Genomic DNA, 19,319 nt, shown 5'->3' with positions numbered 1-19,319 from the left:
TTAAGCACACGCAAGCACACCCGAGGCACCTCAGGCCTCAAAGGAATTGCACATGGGGAAACAATCACTACAATGTAAGAGATTAACATAACAATGGGAGGGGAACCTCTCAAGAAGCAAAAAGAAAAGAAGAATCATTTTTAATGCTTTCATTGGACATATGAATAAACAGGAAGCATGATAAAGAACTCTGTCAGGCAAGTTGCTCTTCTCCACTTGCAGATTTACCATCAGTGGGTGGGTCAAATTCTCTCTGGCGGCACCTCACTTGTGGAGAGCGGATGAAGGTGTGCCTGGAACTACAGAGAGAAAGCAGAATTACAGGATACAAGTAAAGAGAGAGAGAGGAGTAACAGGAGAAAGGAAAAGCAGGAAGAAAGATGGAAAAAGAAAAACCACCACAGCAGGTGGACCTTGGGAAACTGCCTAGCAGCCGTGCCTTATCTGTATTTGGATAAAGAGTTAGCTGTGTGTGCTGAATGCTTGGAGGACCTTGGCATTGTCAGCCACCATTTGGGAAATTTTGGAGATGCTCACTTTATTTTTCACTTCCAGTAATGAAGTACAAAAGCCGCCAAGATCTGGAAATAAATATCTCTGTTCTTCCCCAGGAAACACTTCAATTAGCAAATAACTGTAACTGCATCATTACCATTTAATTTTCCGGGCAGTTCCAGTGGCACCTGGAAGATAATAAAAAGATGTTGATATTATTCATATCTTTAATTGCTCCTATTAGCATGTTTTTTGCAATCCTGTGGGCAAAATTTTTAACACTTGGCTGGGCATACAGTAGAAAGAGTGGTCATAATAATCCAGACTGAAATACTCTTCTAAGTACCCATTACATTGGATAGCTATAAGCAACAATATACCTTTGTAATAAAACCTATTTACTGATAAAAATTAAAATTGCTTTAATGGCTTTATAGCAGTCACACAATTAAAATAATTATCCTACATTGCAGCTGTTCTGATGAGTCTGGCTACAAAATAAAGAAAAAGAGAAAGGAAAACAAAGAAAGCCTGCATTCCCAAAGCTAACACAAGAACCCTGAAGCAGATACTCCAGAGACCAGAACTGCCCTCACCTCTCCAAAGCCATTTCTTGGTCTTCTGAGTACAGAGCTGTCCTTCTGTATATGTGCACGAAGAAAGAATCATCACCCCACACTATTTATAAGGCTTTCTAGAATATTTTTTTTGAAAATATACTCTTTTTTTTTAAAAGAAAGATTTATTTATTTATTATGTATATAGTGTTCTGCCTACATGTATGCCTGCACAAGGTCATTGTAAGCTACCATGTGGTTGCTGGGAATTGAACTCAGGACCTTTGGAAGAGCAGCCATTGCTCTTAACCACTGAGCCATCTCTCCAGCCCTCTAGAAAATTTTTTATGTGCTATGTCTTCTTTTAGAATCCCTTGGCAATCTCTTTGTCTTGGCTTAGCATGCTTTGTCAACAAGGTAGACATTTCCTGACCATGATCAAAAATCACTTATATGAAACCCAGAAAACTGAAATTCTCACAATCCCCATAGATTTTATTTGATTGTAGACTTTTGAATTAGTTTCAGATAAATAATTTTGTTTTCCAAGAATTTATTATGAACTTGTCAGTGGCATGTATGGACTTAGAATTTTGTGACAGTCTCTGGGAGAAAAATAAACAGTATGCATATCTATATATTGGGCCACTTAGATCAAGTGAATTCTTATTCCATTTTTATTTACACACATAATTGAATAACTTGAGTTGGAAAGGAGATAAGATAAATATAAAATCAAATGTGATTTCCAAACTGGTACTAGCTAGGTGATCCTCAAGTGTAAGAGCATTTATTTCTTTATCACATGCATTCCAAGTCCCTCTAATAAGCTGACAATCTGATACGTGTAAAATGAAAAGTGAATAAGGCATAATCCTCAGCATTGAGAAACCAATTGTGCATTCTTGGAAAAACTGGAACACGAGGAAGTTATTCTGTTTGAACTCCCTTAAGGTACAGTGTGTTCATTTCTGATGCTCTATTCATAATATCTAGGAAATGGAAACAATCTAAACGGATAATGAAAGTGTGATACACAAACACTATGGAATACTATTTAGCTAGAAAGAAAAATGAAATTATGAATTTTTCAGGTAAATGAATAGAACTAGAAAAGATCATATTCAGTGAGATAACCCAGAGGAAGAGGGAAAGCTGTGTCCTAAAAGATTCTGCGGAGTCTCCAGGGAGTTGGAAAAATGTGGCAATATTTTAGAGATGATTGGCTCTTACGAAGACTTCAGATGCAATTAATTAATAGTAGGGCTGAGGCTTTGAATATGAAATATTGATGTCTTTAGCCATCCGGGTGAAAATAACTACGTTGGTGGTTTGATGGTTTGAATAGCACCACCCCCTCCCTGCAGCCACAGAGGCTCACAGTTTTGCACACTTGGTCCCCAACTGGTGATGCTGTTTGATGAGGTTATGAGGAGGTGCTGCCTTGCCTTTGGGAGTGGAGTTTAAGAGTTTCTAGCCTTCTGCGACTTCTTGTTTGCAGTCTTCAATTTATGTCTGAGCTTGAAGAATGTTGTCTCTGTTTCTTGCTTTGGCTGACTGCCTCCACAACCGTTGTGGACTCGTTCCCTAGAACTTTAGGATGCAGATAAACTCTTCCTTCTTCAAGTTGTATTTGGCCATGGTATTTTATCAGAGCAACACCAAAGTAACTAATGCAACTACTGACAATACAAAAGAGAAACAAAATACTTGATGCAATAAATGTCAACACACGCATGTGGAAAAGGAGCAAAACATGATAAGCAAATATGTTATGGTAACCTTAAGAGTGGTGCATCTATCTCGTGGTTTATACTCTCAAACAATTCAGAGGAAACAATGTGGTCGGGGGTAAGAACATACGAAGATGAAATGGTGAAGTAAGCAAGTAAGGCTGAATGTTAACAATAGATGACACTGGATAAAAGGAGATGGATGGTCCTCTTCTTACCTTCCCCCCACCCCATTATGTAAGCTAAGAAACCAGTTATTTAAAACAGTTCAGAATTTAATGGCATAACGAATCCATGATGGATGGGGTGGCACAATAAAATACATACTTGTTCATCATCTCCCCTGGGGAATTCCTGGTGCAGAAGTTCTAAAACCTGAAGTTCTCTGGGTGGGAAGGACACACTTTGTGCTAATAACATGACAAAAGAGAAAAGAGGCATCTAATAGCTTCAGGCTGACAGCTGGTCACCAGAAAGACATACTATGTGATTGAAAGTTTGGAAATTTAGTACTGTTGATAGAGAAGAAAGTCAGTCCAGTTGAAGACAATGAAAACTTCATGAATCTGAGCTGCATAGTCTAAAAACAAACAAACAAACAAACAAACAAACAAACACTCCACAGATTCAAATAATCTTGAAAATGTGTTGTAAGGTTTTTATGAAATGGCAGTTGCTGGAAAAGGAGTTCACAGTGGCATCATTTACTGTGGATTATGATGAAGGCTGTGGGTGTTAAATGGTTCTCTAGCCAAGTATTAGGTGCTGTTTCAATACCTAGGTTGTTTGTGGGAAATGGAGTTCTGCATAGTAAAAGTTGGCAAAAGTCAATGATGTCTAAGGTCACTTTGCATTTATCTGTCTAGGCAGAGGTTTAGCTACACATCTGTCTGAGACCTGATTCCCAATAGCTCCCACTTCCACTTTAAGTGTCCTAATCCACTGCTATATCATCTTAATTTATTCTTTTATTTCCTGGCAGAGCAGTCAAATTTCCAGAGTGAAGATGTGATGGCTGAAGATGGATGAAGTCCAGTAAGAATCATGACATCCATGTTTGGTGGTACCTCACAGTTATTTGGTAAATACACTAATGTACTGGAAATTCAGTGTGTGCTGGCTCTTCAGAACAAGAATGAAATCTGTGTGTTTTGAAACGTTCTAGATCTTGCCCTATACTTAAGAGTTCTATAAGTTATTCTACAAAATTGTCAAGCCTAAGAAGGTCATGGAGCTCTCAAATGCTTGGTCAGAAGTGCAGGTCACTATGGAGACATGTGACACATATCTGAAGTGAGATCAGCAAAGTACCTATCATCAGAACAGAATTAAGTTGTAGCTCACCCAGTTAATATCAGCAAATAATTGACAAAGCGTTTCCAGAACTGTGGTATGAATAAGTATGACTGTCCCAAACACTCTTACTCAGTTGCTCTAGAATTTGGCATCACTTCTCATTGTGGGGACTCTATTGTCTGCATCTGTGGCCCGTAATTCAAGAAGTCACCATGGAATTCTGAAATCCTGAATTCCATACACTACATGTTCTTACTGATACACTATGACTCATCTCCTTATAGGGACATCTTTGTCTTCTTTGCAACATGAGACCTCTTAGGAACTAAACATAGCATATGGTTATATGTAGACACTTACTTTGAGTGTGTGACAGTCCCAGGGATGGTAGAAGATGGAGGTGGAAGAGCATACGTGTACCCATGAAGAAGTCCAGGCAGCGCGTTCCCATTTTCCACTTCAGAATGCAAGTTCTTCCTTCCTTCCTTCCTTCCTTCCTTCCTTCCTTCCTTCCTTCCTTCCTTCCTCCCTCCCTCTCTCCCTCCCTCCCTCCTCCCTCTCTCTCTTTTCTTTTCTTTTCTTTTTTTAAAAAAGATTTATTTATTATGTATACAGTGTTCTGTTGGCACACCAGAAGAGGGCACCAGATCTTTTTTTTTTTTTTTTTAATAGATGGTTGTGAACTACCATGTGGTTGCTGGGAATTGAACTTAGGACCTCTGGAAGAGCAGACAGTGCTCTTAACCTCTGAGCCATCTCTCCAGCCCCTGCAAATTATTTCATACCGGGGGCATTTGGTGAGTAGCCAATGCAGGAAAACATTTCCTTTGAACATTTTGTCTGCCTTTAGAAAGGCTAACAAATTATATGTCATAAATCTATTCATAAGAATCTCAGCAACCAAGAAAGATTTAATTCTCTTATAGGAGAAAGACCGGAGGGTGGCATTATACTGGGGTAGATATTGTGACAGGCTGTCCGTTCTTCTTCTGATAGTCATTTTTCTTTCTTAAAACTCTCTCTCTCTCTCTCTCTCTCTCTCTCTCTCTTTTGACTAGGATGGCCTTTGACTTAGAGAGATCTTCCTGACTGCCTCCTGAGTGCTGGGATTAAAGGTGTGCACCACCACCTCCCAGCTTCATTTTTTATTTAAAAATTTTTATTGTATTTATTTTTAAAATATGCCCAAGAGTGGTATAGCTGGGTCTTGAGGTAGATCGATTCCTAATTTTTTGAGAAACTGCCATACCAATTCCCAACGTACCACCTAGCTTCTTTTTTTTTGTAATTAAAAAATTTTTTTAATTAAGAAATTTTCCATTCATCCTACATATACTTCCTCCTCCCATCCCCCAGCCCTCCCCCAACCCACCCCCTATTCCCACCTCCTCCAAGGCAAGGTCTCCAATGGGGAGACAGCAGAGCCTGGCACATTCAGCTGAGGCAGGTCCAAGCCCCTCCTCCCTGCACCAGGGCTGTCTGTGCAAAGTGTCTCACCATAGGCACTAGGTTCCAAAAATCCTGCTCATGCACTAGGGACAGGTCCCAGACCCACTGCCTGGGGCCCCCCCCAAACAGTTCAAGCTGAACAACTGTCTCGCTTATCCAGAGGACCTAGTCCAGTTCCATGGGGGCTCCTCAGCTATCGGTCCACAGCTCATGTGTTGCCACTACTTTGGCTAGTTGTCTCTGTACTTTTTCCAATCATGGTCTTTTGCTCATGGAATCCCTCCTCTCTCTCATCAATGGGACTCCTGAAGCTCTGCCTGGGATACGGACATGGATCTCTGCATCTGCTTCCATCAGTCACTGGATGAGGGTTCTATAAATGACAGTTAGGGTATTTAGCCATCTGATCACCAGAGAGTAGGTCAGCTCAGGTACCCTCTCGACCATAGCCAGTAGTCTATGATGGAGTCATCATTGTGGATTCCAGCCTAGCTGCTGCTCCTGCTGCTCCTGCTTCTCCTTCTTCTCCTTCCTCCTGCTCCTCCTTCTCCTCCTCCTCCTCCTCCTCCTCCTTCTCCTCCTCCTCCTCCTCCTCCTCCTCCTCTTCTTCTTTTGAGCTGAGGATTGAACTCAGGGCCTTGTGCTTGCTAGGCAAGCGCTCTACCACTGAGCTAAATCCCCAACCCTTTTTTTTTTTTTTTCTGAGACAGGGTTTCTCTGTGTAGCTTTGCACCTTTCCTGGGTCTCTCTCTGTAGACCAGGCTGGCCTCGAACTCACAGGGATCCGCCTGGCTCTGCCTCCTGAGTGCTGGGATTAAAGGCGTGCGCCACCACCGCCCTGCCTAGCTTCTTAAAACTCACTCAATGCCTCCCAAACTCTACACACATCCTCTTCCTTTTTCCTTGTGAGTAGGGTGCAAAGTCTGTAGATGACTCAAGTTTGAGATGCTCACTTCTGCTTCCTAGCCTGACCCCACACACAGAGCAAGCACCTTACCTTGTCAATTTGCTTACATTGAGTCACTGAACTCAGAGGGAAGCCAGAAAGTTTCCCCTCTGACGTTTATATAATCCTCTTATAGACGATCGTTTATTCGATCCGTTCATCTGGTGTTAACTCATCCCCCTGTGGTCAGGAGTGTGTTGTGTGTTGTGATCACTTTGTGATTTGTTCAAGTTTTGGACACTAGAAAGGCCCACATTTTAGAACATATGTTCACCTCTTATTTTTTTTTTTTTCTTGCTTCGTCCTCACAGGTAGATAGAGCTGATTTCCATTTTGAATGTCCAATCAGTGTGTAAACATGAAGTAATTGACTGGCATATTGTCAACATATAACTATACATATATCAACTGAACTATACATATAATTGACTACAGTATTTGAATGTCCTTGTCATTAAATTCTTTATAACTTTGTTTAAGAGAAGTACATAAAAAGATACCTGAAAGCTGAAAGTCTATTTTTTTTTTTTATGTAATGGGGAGAGAGAATAAGAATTTGATGCTATTAAAATTACATAGGCTTAAAATAGAAGGTATACTAATTCGATCAATACTAGAGTGTTTAAGCTTTATGTTATAGGAAACAAAGCCTAGTCTCATCTTTTTAAAAAGGAGCAGATGTTATCTGACTTGTGATCTACGAAGATAAATTGGATTACAGATGAAAGGGGAACATTGTAGAGGACAGACAAAAGGGCGGTCAGAATCCATTATTGCGGTAGTGGGTAAGATATGGCTACAGTTTATATGTTGACTAGCTCCAGTCTGCTTTAAAATTGTCCTCATTGGACTGCTGTCATTTGTGGAAACTCTAGTTAGCAGATGTTTGTTCTTTTCTGGGGGGCTTTGCCACCCAGCTCCCAAATAAGTCACACACATGGAGGCTTATTATTACTTATGAATGCCAGGCCTTAGTTTGGCTTAGTTTCTAGCCAGCTTTTCTTAACTTATCCCGACTACCTTTTGCCTCTGGGCTTTTCCCGTTCTCTTACTTCGGTAAATCTTATTCTTTCTCTGTGGTTTGCTGTGTAGCTGGTGGCTGGCCCCTGGAGTCCTCCCCCTTCTTTGGCTCCTAGCTCTCTCCTCTCCTCCCAGACTTCTCTTTCTATATACTCTCTCTGCCTGCCAGCCCCGCCTATTTCTCTCTCCCGCCTCACTATTGACCAGCTCTTTATTAGACCATCAGGTGTTTTACACAGGCACAGTAACACAGCTTCACAGAGTCAAACAAAGGCAACATAAGCAAAAGTAACACACCTTAAAATAATATTCCCCTGGGTCACTGGGGATATATCCTAGAAAGTGAATGGGACCTTGGCCCCTTTATTTTCTATTGCTTCTTAGTTCATGATAGGAGAGGCTTCCTCTTCTATGCGCTCCAGACAAGATCTACTGTCTACCACTGATTCAAAGCTAAAGGAAACTTTTTTTTTCTTCATATGTTTCTTTTTTCTTCATAAGATGCCTCAGGTATTTTTTTTTTATTATGATTGGAAAAATGCAGGGATGGTGAGGAGCTGAGCAAAAACTGCAGCCCCAGCACTGACTGTGTAGAGGATCCCATTACTTGTTGGGTGTGGGGAAGGGGAACAGTCTAAAATTATGTTGAATTGTGGGAAAACATGGAGATCATGCTTTTTAATGTAGAAGATAGTTTGAATGGGGGGTATTCCTAAGTAGGATAGTGGCTTTATGGAGCGTTGGAACAGCTGGACTTGCCAGTAACGTTGTGACAAGACCAATTGAGTGGGCTGATAAGAAACCCAACAGATAAGTAATTGTTATATTTTCTTCCTTTAGGTGTTAATACATGGTCCCTTGTCTCTTAACTTTAAGGCTTAGAAATAGCATCCTCTATTTGAAAGAACATTTGTATTCTTAGTGTGTATGAGTGATGGATTTCTTCATGAGTGTCATTAGCCCTCAGTGAGGTATGGTTTGAATAAGACAAATGTAGTTGATGATTCTTTACTAGGGTTCTACCATACCTGCAATACATATAAATGTACCAACTGTGGTTCAATCATTAAATATGTCTGGAGACTGTCAAAACTATCATCTTTTTGGTAATCAATAGCATTTTGTCAATATATATGCAGAAGTGTGAGCATTGGGTATGTAATTTTTTTTTTTTTTTTCGAGACAGGGTTTCTCTGTGTAGTTTTGATGTCTGTCCTGGATCTCACTCTGTAGACCAGGCTGGCCTTGAACTCACAGAGATTCGCCTGGCTCTGTCTCCCGAGTGCTGGGATTAAAGGCGTGCATCACCACCGCCCCGCATATGTGATTTTTTTGTTTTGTTTTGTTTGTTTAACTTTCTTTTAAGAGAACAATGTAACAACCAGTCTTATTTTCTTTGAATTTCCTGTGTAATCAACTTTTACAACCCAAGGTAATGCATAGCTATAATCTTGTTATATAGTCTTTCATTCTCCGGATCCAAAACAATATCATTTGCTGAAAGCAGCAAACACAGAAGTTGGAACAAGCCTTCTAAAATGAATATCCACCATAAATGTTAAAAAACAACATTCACAGTTATTGGTTGATAAACAATGATGTTTGTAGTACTGTTTGTTACCTGGGTCAGTCAGAGTCAATGACTTAATCCCTTGTAAAACTCTTAACTATTTCTATGAAATACCCCTTATTCCTTCCCCATGTGACACTTTCTGTGTTGTTCAATAAAGACAGTGTGAGGGCCTTGGTTGGGTACGGATGCACACGGACACCCAGACACAGGGACACGTTCACCAGGAAGCCTTCAGGCAGGCACAGATTCAGACAACAGACCAGATGGAAGACACAGTTAGCATGAAGTAGAGGACTCGCTTTTGACTAAATGACTCCAAGGCTTTTATTTCTTAATGTGAAGCTGATGTGTACTTGTTGATCAGAGTTAATCACTAATGTTTTTTTAATTCACATGCCATTTTATCTCAAACCTAACATAATGATATTGATTATATTATAGTTATTACAGGTAATCCTGTTTGGAGCTTTTACATGCCCCTAAAATTGTATTAACATTTTTATAAGAGCACGTATTCCTATAGGAGACATTTAACCCCAAATGAATCCAGATTCGAGTTCTCTCCTTCATGTTCCCCATGTCTTCTCTCTGTTGTGTCAGTCTGAATCCGTGCCTGCCCCAAGGCTGTCTTATGAATCGGCCCATGTGTCTGTCTGTCTGTCTGTCTGTCCCCAACACAGGATTTCACTCTGTCTTTATTAATCAGCACAGAAAGTGTCATGTGGGGCACGATCGGGATAGGTTACAGAAATCTTTAACAGGGTTTTACAAAGGATTAAGTCACTGTTTAACAACCAACATTCACGAATGAACATTTATTTTAGAAGATTGCTTTAAGCCTCTATGTTTGTGGCTTTTAGGAAAAGATGCACATGTATTGTTCTGGTTCTGGGGCATGGAAAAATTACAAAATTTAAAATTGGCACTATGCATTAGCTTGGGTTGTAAAAGTTGGTAACATGGGAAATCCAAGAAAAGTAAGTCTGATGGTCACATTGTTCTCTTAAGAGCAGGTTAAACAGCTGAGCACACAGTAGGATAGCAGTCTTGAGTGACCTGAAGGTATATTTACAACTTTGGCTGTGAGGTTCAGTAAAAGTCCTATTCTTTTGGAAATAAATTTTTTTTATCATAATGCATTGCCATATATAATCATCTTTGAACATCTGAATTAGAAAATGAACACAGATGTAGAAAGGCAGCAGATCTGTGATATGTGAAAGTATCAATCCACATGCAGCTCTTTTCTAGCTAAATTCATGGTCATAGGCCATCAGACTGAAAGTTAGACAGCATTTTTAGGTAGAATCAAGGGAAGAAAGGGTCATGCCTTTTGTCTGTTAGTAATGACCCTTCCAACTCTTTAGACATTCACATTCCATCACTCTGAATTCTAATAATTCACTCAGAAATAGCTATTGAGTACCATATGTTAGGTTAGGGACTAGAAACTATGAATGGAGCAGTAAACAATACAGATAAATGCTCCCTAAAGTCTTTTATTTTGAGATTATAATTAAAACATTTCTCTCTTCCCTTTTTTCCCATACATTTCTCCCTGCTCTGCTTCAAATTCATGGCCTCTTTTGCACTATTTCTATTGCACACATATATGTAGTAGAAGTATATATATATTCTTAAATACAACTTTCTCAGTCCATATAATGTTACATGTATGTATGTTTTCCGGGCTGACCACTTGACCCTGGAAAACCGATCAGTGTGCTCTTCCCTGGGGAAAACCACCTCTCCTGCTCCCAGCATTCCTCAGTTGCCTGTGGTTCTTTGTGTAGGGCTGAGGCCTCATGGGCTATTCCCCATTCACTTTGGTACACTGTAGTTAGAGTTTTCCTGCCTGGCCCAATCAGGACAAATCTCTCTTACCCGCCAGTCCCACAATCGCTCAGACCCAACCAAGAAAGCACACAGAAACTTACATTGTTTATAAACTGTATGGCTGTGGCAGGCTTCTTGTTATCTACTTTTTCTATCTTAAATTAACCCATTTCTGTTAGTCTATACTTTGCCACATGGCTTGTGGCTTACCAGTGTCTTTACATGTTGCTTTTCATGGCGGTGGCTGGCAGTGTCTCTCCCCAGCCTTCTACTTCCCAGAATTCTCTTCTCTTTTGTCCCACCTATACTTCCTGCCTGGCCGCTGGCCAATCAGAACTTTATTTACACAGAGTGATATCCACAGCAGTACACTCATTGGTGTCATCCTTGTTCAGTTCACAGCTGGTCAGTCATTTGGTGAGAATTTACGTATAGCATCTGCTATTTCTAGAAGACACAATCTCACAGCAAACTCCATATTCTTCTGGGTCTTACAATCTTTCTATTCCCACTTCCACAATGTTCCCTGAGCCTTAGATGTGCGAGTGCTTTGTAGATGGATCCTTTTTTCCCTACAAGTTGTCTTTTCTATAAGTTGTTGTGCTTCAGCATAACAACAAAAAAGTAACTAATACTTATTTACTTCATAGACATAATTTTTCTTGCCTGTATAATATTGAATGTCTGAATTTCAGCTCTTGGGGTTGTATTGTCTGTTACCTTATTTCCCTCATTTGTTGTTTTGTTTTTCTTTACAGAGTTGATTTATAGCTTTAGCATCATAATTTTATGGTTTGGGTCTCAAATACCCAGACTGAATTTATTCTGTACTTGATGATCCTGCAAGAATGATCGAGCCTTTGTGTTAGTATAAATTCTTCCAGGAGAGAGGGGAACGGATTTATGCTGAATTGTTAAAGAAAATAATACATTTGAAACTCTTAACACAGTGTCCTCAATGCAATATCCATTAAACATTGAGTAAACTGTATACATCTTTTCATCACAGATAATAATCAGAATGTGCTGGGGTCTTAAAGATGTAATATCAAGTTCATGATAAATCAAACTGATCAGTAACTAACTGATTTACAAGAAACAAACATAAACTACAAAAGAGAGAATGGATTTATTACTCACAATTTTTCCAGATGCTCCTTTTTAACATGATCATTCTTTTACTTGTATACCAAACTGTGAATTTCATTTACCATTCATTTTAACATTATGTCTTTTCTACTCTACTGAGAGAAAATAACTGTTTTTCCAAATGATGTATCTTATATTAGTTATTCACACAAGAGTGCACCAAAATGTAAACATGATTTTACTTTATTCAGTGCTCTGTAGATTACTCACATGTAACACACAAGATTATGAAAATAACTACTAGATGTCAGACATTAGGAAATTTTTTTTTAAATTTAGAAAAAAGGCTTTGATTTTTATCAAAGGAAGATCAGGATTAAGCCTTGAGGTCAACTTCGGTAAAATATAAACAATAAGAAAATGTAACTTATATATCATCATGAGTGCTAGGGAAATACTCTGAAATTCACCTAGTGATAAGGAAGCATAGTGTCTTAGTTGATGTTTAATGTGATATATTCAAAGATCTATCAACCAAGTTACTGACACTATTTTTTGTACAAAGGCAATAGAATTGAGAGCATAGTTAAGTCCACAGATGCTCAGTAAGGTACAGCATCCTTGCTTCTTGGACACCAGGAAGGACTTCTTCCATGTAGTTGCCAAGAATCCTGGAGTGTGGAAAAGTATGAGAGGTTCTCATGCAGAGAACTTTGAGAAGTGGAGCTCCTGTCTTATCAGATTTACTTTTAAGGCATTTACTTATATGATTGCACTGGCTGACAAGCTGCAAGTTCAAAATTGGTAGGATAAAGAAGCGAGCTGGCAGCTTGAAGCGATAGATTTGAAGCAGAATTCTTTATGTGGGAAACATTGAGTTTTACTTTTAAGTCCTTCGAGTTATTGAAGGAGGCCCTTATATATCCCTGAGGTTTCCCACAGAGGAGAAGTCAATGCAACTTGCATGGCTACCACACCTACAATCTAACTTCATGCATTGATCTAGAAGTTACTGTTCTCTGCACACTATCTTCCATAAAAATTCAGTATTGATGAGGTTTGGTGAATTGAGGGGTCCTGCTGCTGCACATAATAGGCATGTGACAATAAATAACTACAATCTTACCTAGCCTTCTCATCAGGAGGAAAAGGACATTCTATGATTCTAAAACCTATTTGTTCTCAATTACAGCAAAAACAAACAAACAAAAAACCATTTCATTCCTTAATACTTAAATATACCTTCTTCAGTGTGGTTTTTTAAAAATGATTTTTAAAAATTAATATTGGTTCTGAATGTTTAAGCTAGATAAATGTTATTTTATTCTTACTGTTTGATGTTAGAAAAAATGTGATTATAAGTTGCTATTAAATGGTGTTTAAAGCACAGTTTTTAAAAGGCCTATGGATTACGCTATATTTCCTGAGGAAAGAAGAAAATTTCACTTGATATTGTCAGGAACATTACCTACAGAAGACAGAAAAAGGAGGAGGAGGAGAAAGTAACTGATAAGAAAAAAAATCAGTGTGTCCTATAGTAAGAATCTGTTACTTCATATCAACATTTGGATGAAAATTTAGCATGTCACATACCTCTGTTACAGTCATGACCTTAAATACGAGTTTTTTTTCTCCTCATGCTTAAGCCAGCCCTGAATTTGGATGATGAATATATTCTGTTCAACTTTCTCATTTCTGTGTTAGGTGTGTTTCATATTGGATTTCAGGAACAACTGTAGGTAATTAATTTGCCATGTCAAGATAGTATTATATTCCCATAGCTGAAGATCTGCACTCTGAAATTGATTTCTACCATCTTCTTTTGTGTTGTTTAATTATGAGAAGGAGATCATGTATCCATTAAGGACATTGATTATACCCTACCTCTCTATGCCTTTACCTTTCTTAGTGATAGCAGTCACAGAGAGCTGAATTTCCAAATATATGAAAGGTACTTCTTCATTTGAATACATCGGTAAGTTGTTTCTAACATTGTACACTTTTTGAAATATTAAATATTTTTGAAAAATATAAAAAGAGAAGAGTTTATGCTGACTTTCATAATTGTACACAAGTTTGGGTGCTATCACATGCTAGCTGAACCCACTGCATGAAGTATTTTGTCTGAGCAAAGGAGCTTGCAAGACCTAAGACATGTAAACAAATTACAACCCAAAAAATGCACATTTTCCATCATTTTATATTACCTTTTAAACATTTTCAAATGTGTTCCGATTGCTATTCTGTGCACAAAGCCCCTCTTTTGCTTTTGTTGGTAACTGCATTCAGAGCCGAAGCTTGCAGCATGCCCAGTGACAGTCTTTTGGGATGGCTCTTCTTGGTGGTCAACTTGATTACATCTGGAGTTAAAACCCAAGCTGCTTGGTACACCTGTGAGGGAATTTTTAGCATTGGCTCTGTTGAAGTAGGAAGACTCACCAGATCATTTGAGGTGAGATGATCCACCTTAAATCTGGGCCGCACCTTCTGGTGGCAGCCCATATAATGTGCCTGGAAGAGGAGGCATTTACTCTTTGCCCGATTACTCACACTTGTGACAGCAAGTTCACTTCTCCACTGGCATTAAAGCCTTTTTCTTTGGGATTTCAGTGTGTACTGAACATGACCTGAGACATCTAGCCTTGTGAACTGAACAACTATTGGATTCTTGGACTTTCCAAGAGACAGCCATTTTTGTACTATTTGGACCACAGCTTGTTAATCACACTATCACATTATATATATAAAACTGATCTCAAGTATAATACCAAAAGGGAAGTGAAACTGTGTTGAACACGTTGAATATTATATGTTCTACAGAAGATGTACTCTTATAATTAGAAAGTGATTGCAGGGATTTTTTTTTTTTTTTGAGACAGGGTTTCCCTGTATCAGTTTTGGTGCCTGTCCTGGATATTTCGCTCTGTAGACCAGGCTGGCCTTGAACTCACAGATATCCTCCTGGCTCTGCTTCCTGAGTAACTGGGATTAAAGGCGTGTGCCACCACTGTCTTGTGCAGGGATTTTTTTTACAGAGACCAGATAATGAGTAGTCCCTCATGCAGGGGAAGATGCTACATCCATGACTCCTAGAATTTCTTCAGGTACAAGAAATGAGAAGTCTTCAGGTAACCTTCTTTTGCTCAAACATTTTTCTCCTTATGTCTCACTTGGACTTAGTTGTGCTGAACTTTGGGAAATTATCTTATTTCTTTCTCAAAGCAGTCGCTTTTGTGGTCCATCCACTTCAATGATGCTGTCTTCAGTGCACAGCCAGGGCTAGGGAGCAACTATTTTGGGCTACTGTTCTTTACAGTGGATTAGGGGGACGCTTTAGAGACAATCTCTCTCTCTCTCTCTCTCGTGTGTGTGTGTGTGTGTGTGTGTGTGTGTGTGTGTGTGAGAGAGAGAGAGAGAGAGAGAGAGAGAGAGAGAGAGAGAGAGAGAGAGGAGAGTTCTGAGATCAGCTATGGCAGATTCAGAGAAGAATGTCCTTTGTTAGGGTTTTCATGTTGTCATTTAGAGGGAGAAACCCATACCCTTTGGGAGAGTATCACAAGGTAGGGAAGCCTGAGTTGCTGGGTGTCAATAAAGTATAGTCCCTTTAATATCCTTGGAGTCAGCAGCATTGTGCATATATTTTTGTGTATAGAACTTCTCTCTCTTTCATCAATTCTGAGATTGCTCTTTGCAGACCAGGCATCCTTTCCTTCAGACACTAGTCTTCTGAAAGTTGGTTAGATTGTTGATAAAAAGCTATGTGTACTACAGCCAAGTAAATAAAAATGAAAAATTTAGAGATTGAGTCAGGATTCTTAGCTATGTGCAAAAAGTATCTTTGCTTGTTATTTATCCTTTGCTGTGGGCTTTCATATTCTGGAGATGGTCCAAGACAACATGTTTTCTATAGCAAACTTCCAAAGGTATTAGGGAAAAGATGATTTCAGTCTAGAGGGAGACTGTGCGTTTCAGGCTGTAAGCTGACTAAAGTCTCTTTACTAAGTAGACAGCGTTCGCTGTCATACCATTTTCCGACACCATTGGCGTGTTTGTAGAAGAAGGAACGATACTCAGGTACAACAGTCTCACTCGGAGATTCATAGTTTTCTTCTTGTACAGAGTGTTACATACACATAAAGAACCAACTTAAAAAACAAACCAGTGATCTCAGTTCAAAATTTAGGTTAAAAACAGAGTAGCTTCTTATATCCACCCATGGGTCCCTTAGCATTGCCTCTACCTCCCAGTCCATATTGAGAGCCCCCACATCCTGTGCCAGGGTCCACCATGGTAAGTAACCCCTACATATTGATTCTAATTATTTTTTTAACCCAACAAATCTATCTTGGGTCCCACAGCAGGTGCTTCGGCTTACTCTGACCACCTCCTCCTGTCAACCTGTAGGCTTCTTCCAGGACCTGCAAGGATAAATCTTAGGCCATATCCACTTGATACAAGTGTAAGAAAAGACTTCCTGAATAGGACTCCATTTGCCCAAGAATTAGGGCCAATTTTTGGGAAGTGGGATTTTATGAAATTAAAAACCTTCCGCACAGTTAAAGAACCAATCACCGGGGTGAGGAGGAAGCACAGGATGGGAGAAAATCTTTGCTATCTATACATCTGATATACGAAGAACTCAAAAACAAACCTTCAAAACCAAACCAAACCAACCAAACAAAAACCAGCAACCCCCCAAACCAAAACCACAGGACCCCACAGAAAGAACAGTTGGCAAATGAGGAAAGTTGGGAACAAGAGAAGAGGCCTTCCCCAATGCCAGACAGTTAGCCCTGAAAACATCCTGACAGGTAGCATTATATGGATGGAACAGGTTATGTTTAAAATATTCATGTATATACATATATGCATGTAACAACAATTAATTAAAAAAGAAAGGCCATGAATTTGAAGCGAAGTGAGATGGGTCTTTGGGAGGGTTTGAAAAGAGGAAAGGGAAGAGAGAAATTAAATTATAATCTCAAATAAATAGTTTAAAATAGTGTAAAATAAAATTATTCACCAAATCTATTTTGAGAAGTACATATGTACCAGTGCACATGCTTGAAGTTTGCTGCCAAAATATAAACAGGATTGTATAAAAATTGTTTGACAATGTATCAAATGTATAGATATAAATATTGAAGTCTGAGTGGATTCATAGTAGGGACTTTGTGCATAACTCACCATTTTTATTGATATTTATGTTTCATTTATGAGTAAAGCAATGTTAGATCCATTATCAAAACCATCTTGAAAATACGAAGACAGCAAAGCTGCAAACCACAGATTCTTTAAAGGGTTAGCAAACAAATCATTTCCGTATCTGGTTCCCGATGACACATGAACATGTCGCTGTATATTAAGCACGTCAGTATCTCATGAAATTGTTAATTCACTAAGAAGAGTTAAAAGTCACAGCATGTGACTTTGGGGAATACATACTACAGGTACGTATACTTGAAAAGGTTGGCGAATAGGCAAAGGCTGCATAAATTAAGAAGTCATCCAGATGATATGTAAAATTACTAGAAATATGGGGTGGGCTGGGTGGTGGTGGCACATATTTTTAATTCCAGTACTTGAGAGGCAGAGGCAGGCAGATTTCTGAGTTTGAGGCTGGCCTGGTCTACAGAATGAGTTCCAGGACAGTCAGGGCTGCACAGAGAAACCCTGCCTCAAAAATAAATAAATAAATAAGTAAATAAATAAATAAATACAGGATGTAGTAAACCGTAAATTTTAGATAGAATATGGAACATAGCATAGGAAGAAGGATCAGCTCCATGGTATCCATCATATATAAGATAAATTTTTTTAGATTTGTTTATTATGTATAAATAACAAATAACATTATGTATACAGTATTCTGCCCACCAGGTTTCTCTGTGTAGTTTTGGTACCTGTCCTGGATCTCGCTCTGTAGACCAGGCTGGCCTCGAACTCACAGAGTTCTGCCTGGCTCTGTCTCCTGAGTGCTGGGATTAAAGGCATGCGCCACTGCCGCCGGGCCTCTGAGAATCTATTTTCAATAAAAAAAGAAACCTACATGCTCAGGGAAAAGGTGAAAATAATAGATTCATTTTCCCTTTTTGTATATTTTAATTTAGTAAACCAATGATTTGGACTTTGAGAAAAATGTCAGCAAAGTAGGAAGAAAGAAGATGCACAAGAAGGTGCTGTGGGGCACGGCATGGAACACACAGATTATGATTTCCTCTGTGTGGAGAAAAGATAACAGCACCTCAATTTTCTTATGTACGTCTGTCTTATTTATTAATAAGACCATTTAAGATTCCTGCTACATTTTCTCTTCCAGGGAGGAAAGTTCATGGTTCCGAGAGACAGACATTTATCAGACTGTGATTGCTCCAAACCACACAGGAGGCACACAAACACACAGAAAAATCTAAAGGGAATCATTACCACTCCTAACAGTGACTTTGAAATCTTCAAAAGGATGATGTGACCCCACAAAGATGATTCTACAAGGACTATGATAAAGCCATTAAGCTGATTAACACCACGGAAAGATCAACTTTGGACTACAAACTGCTTAGGACAATTTCGAGATGGCTAGCTGAGATGACCCAGCCTGACAGACTACTTGAACAAGGACTTGAAACAAGCCCTGTACTTTCTCATTAGGCAGCGGCTGGACAAATGATACAGGACTTGACAATTAACCCAAAAATAGAGTTTTTGTCTAAAAAAGAAAAAGGAGAATATGGATATGAGGTAGATCACTGAATCTATCCTGAGAAAAAAGATAAAGAAATAATAGGATAAATGGGTAGATCATTGAATCTACACTAAAAAGAAAAAGGGAAAAATATAAAAATGACAAAAGGTCTATTCATCTATTATGAAAATAAAAAAGAGAGAATATGGATCTGATAAGATAAAAAGGGAGATTATGGAATCCACTTTTAAAAAGGAACTACTTGTTTTACATAGGATAAGTAATGAAAATTTTTTTGTCTGAGTTTATCAAATGTTACTGGACTGGACATTGTTAATATATATAAAATGGAGTTTTTTGTCTGAATCTCTCAAATGTTAATGGGCTAGACATCATTAATGTAATCTTGACTATGTATATTGTATATACTTATTGGATATGATTTTTCTTGTATTAGTTATAAGCATTTTTAAATTTAGACAAAAACAGGGGAAATGTGGTGGTATTGTGTTCTCCAAAATATTGTGTGTTCCCCGAAATCAACTTATCTGAGGTCAGAGAACAGGACTGCCACAATATTAAACATGAGGATAGGCAGTGGTAGCACACGCCTTTAATCTTAGCATTCCAGAGACAGAAGTAC

At 38.8% G+C, this 19,319-nt stretch overlaps 1 long non-coding RNA gene across 1 annotated transcript; it reads left to right on the top strand.

The window, feature by feature from the left end:
* Positions 1 to 3,773: 3,773 nt before the first annotated feature.
* Positions 3,774 to 18,344, top strand: LOC118594417. Its single transcript, XR_004946381.1, has 3 exons — positions 3,774 to 3,866; positions 13,904 to 13,969; positions 18,314 to 18,344. It is a non-coding gene; the product is annotated as an uncharacterized LOC118594417 (long non-coding RNA).
* The last annotated feature ends 975 nt before the right edge of the window (positions 18,345 to 19,319 follow it).

Source organism: Onychomys torridus, chromosome 13, assembly GCF_903995425.1.
Source record: "Onychomys torridus chromosome 13, mOncTor1.1, whole genome shotgun sequence".
In the NCBI taxonomy this organism is placed as follows: domain Eukaryota; kingdom Metazoa; phylum Chordata; class Mammalia; order Rodentia; family Cricetidae; genus Onychomys; species Onychomys torridus.
The sequence above is the reverse complement of the archived record's forward strand: the minus strand, read 5'-3'. Positions and strand labels throughout refer to the sequence as shown.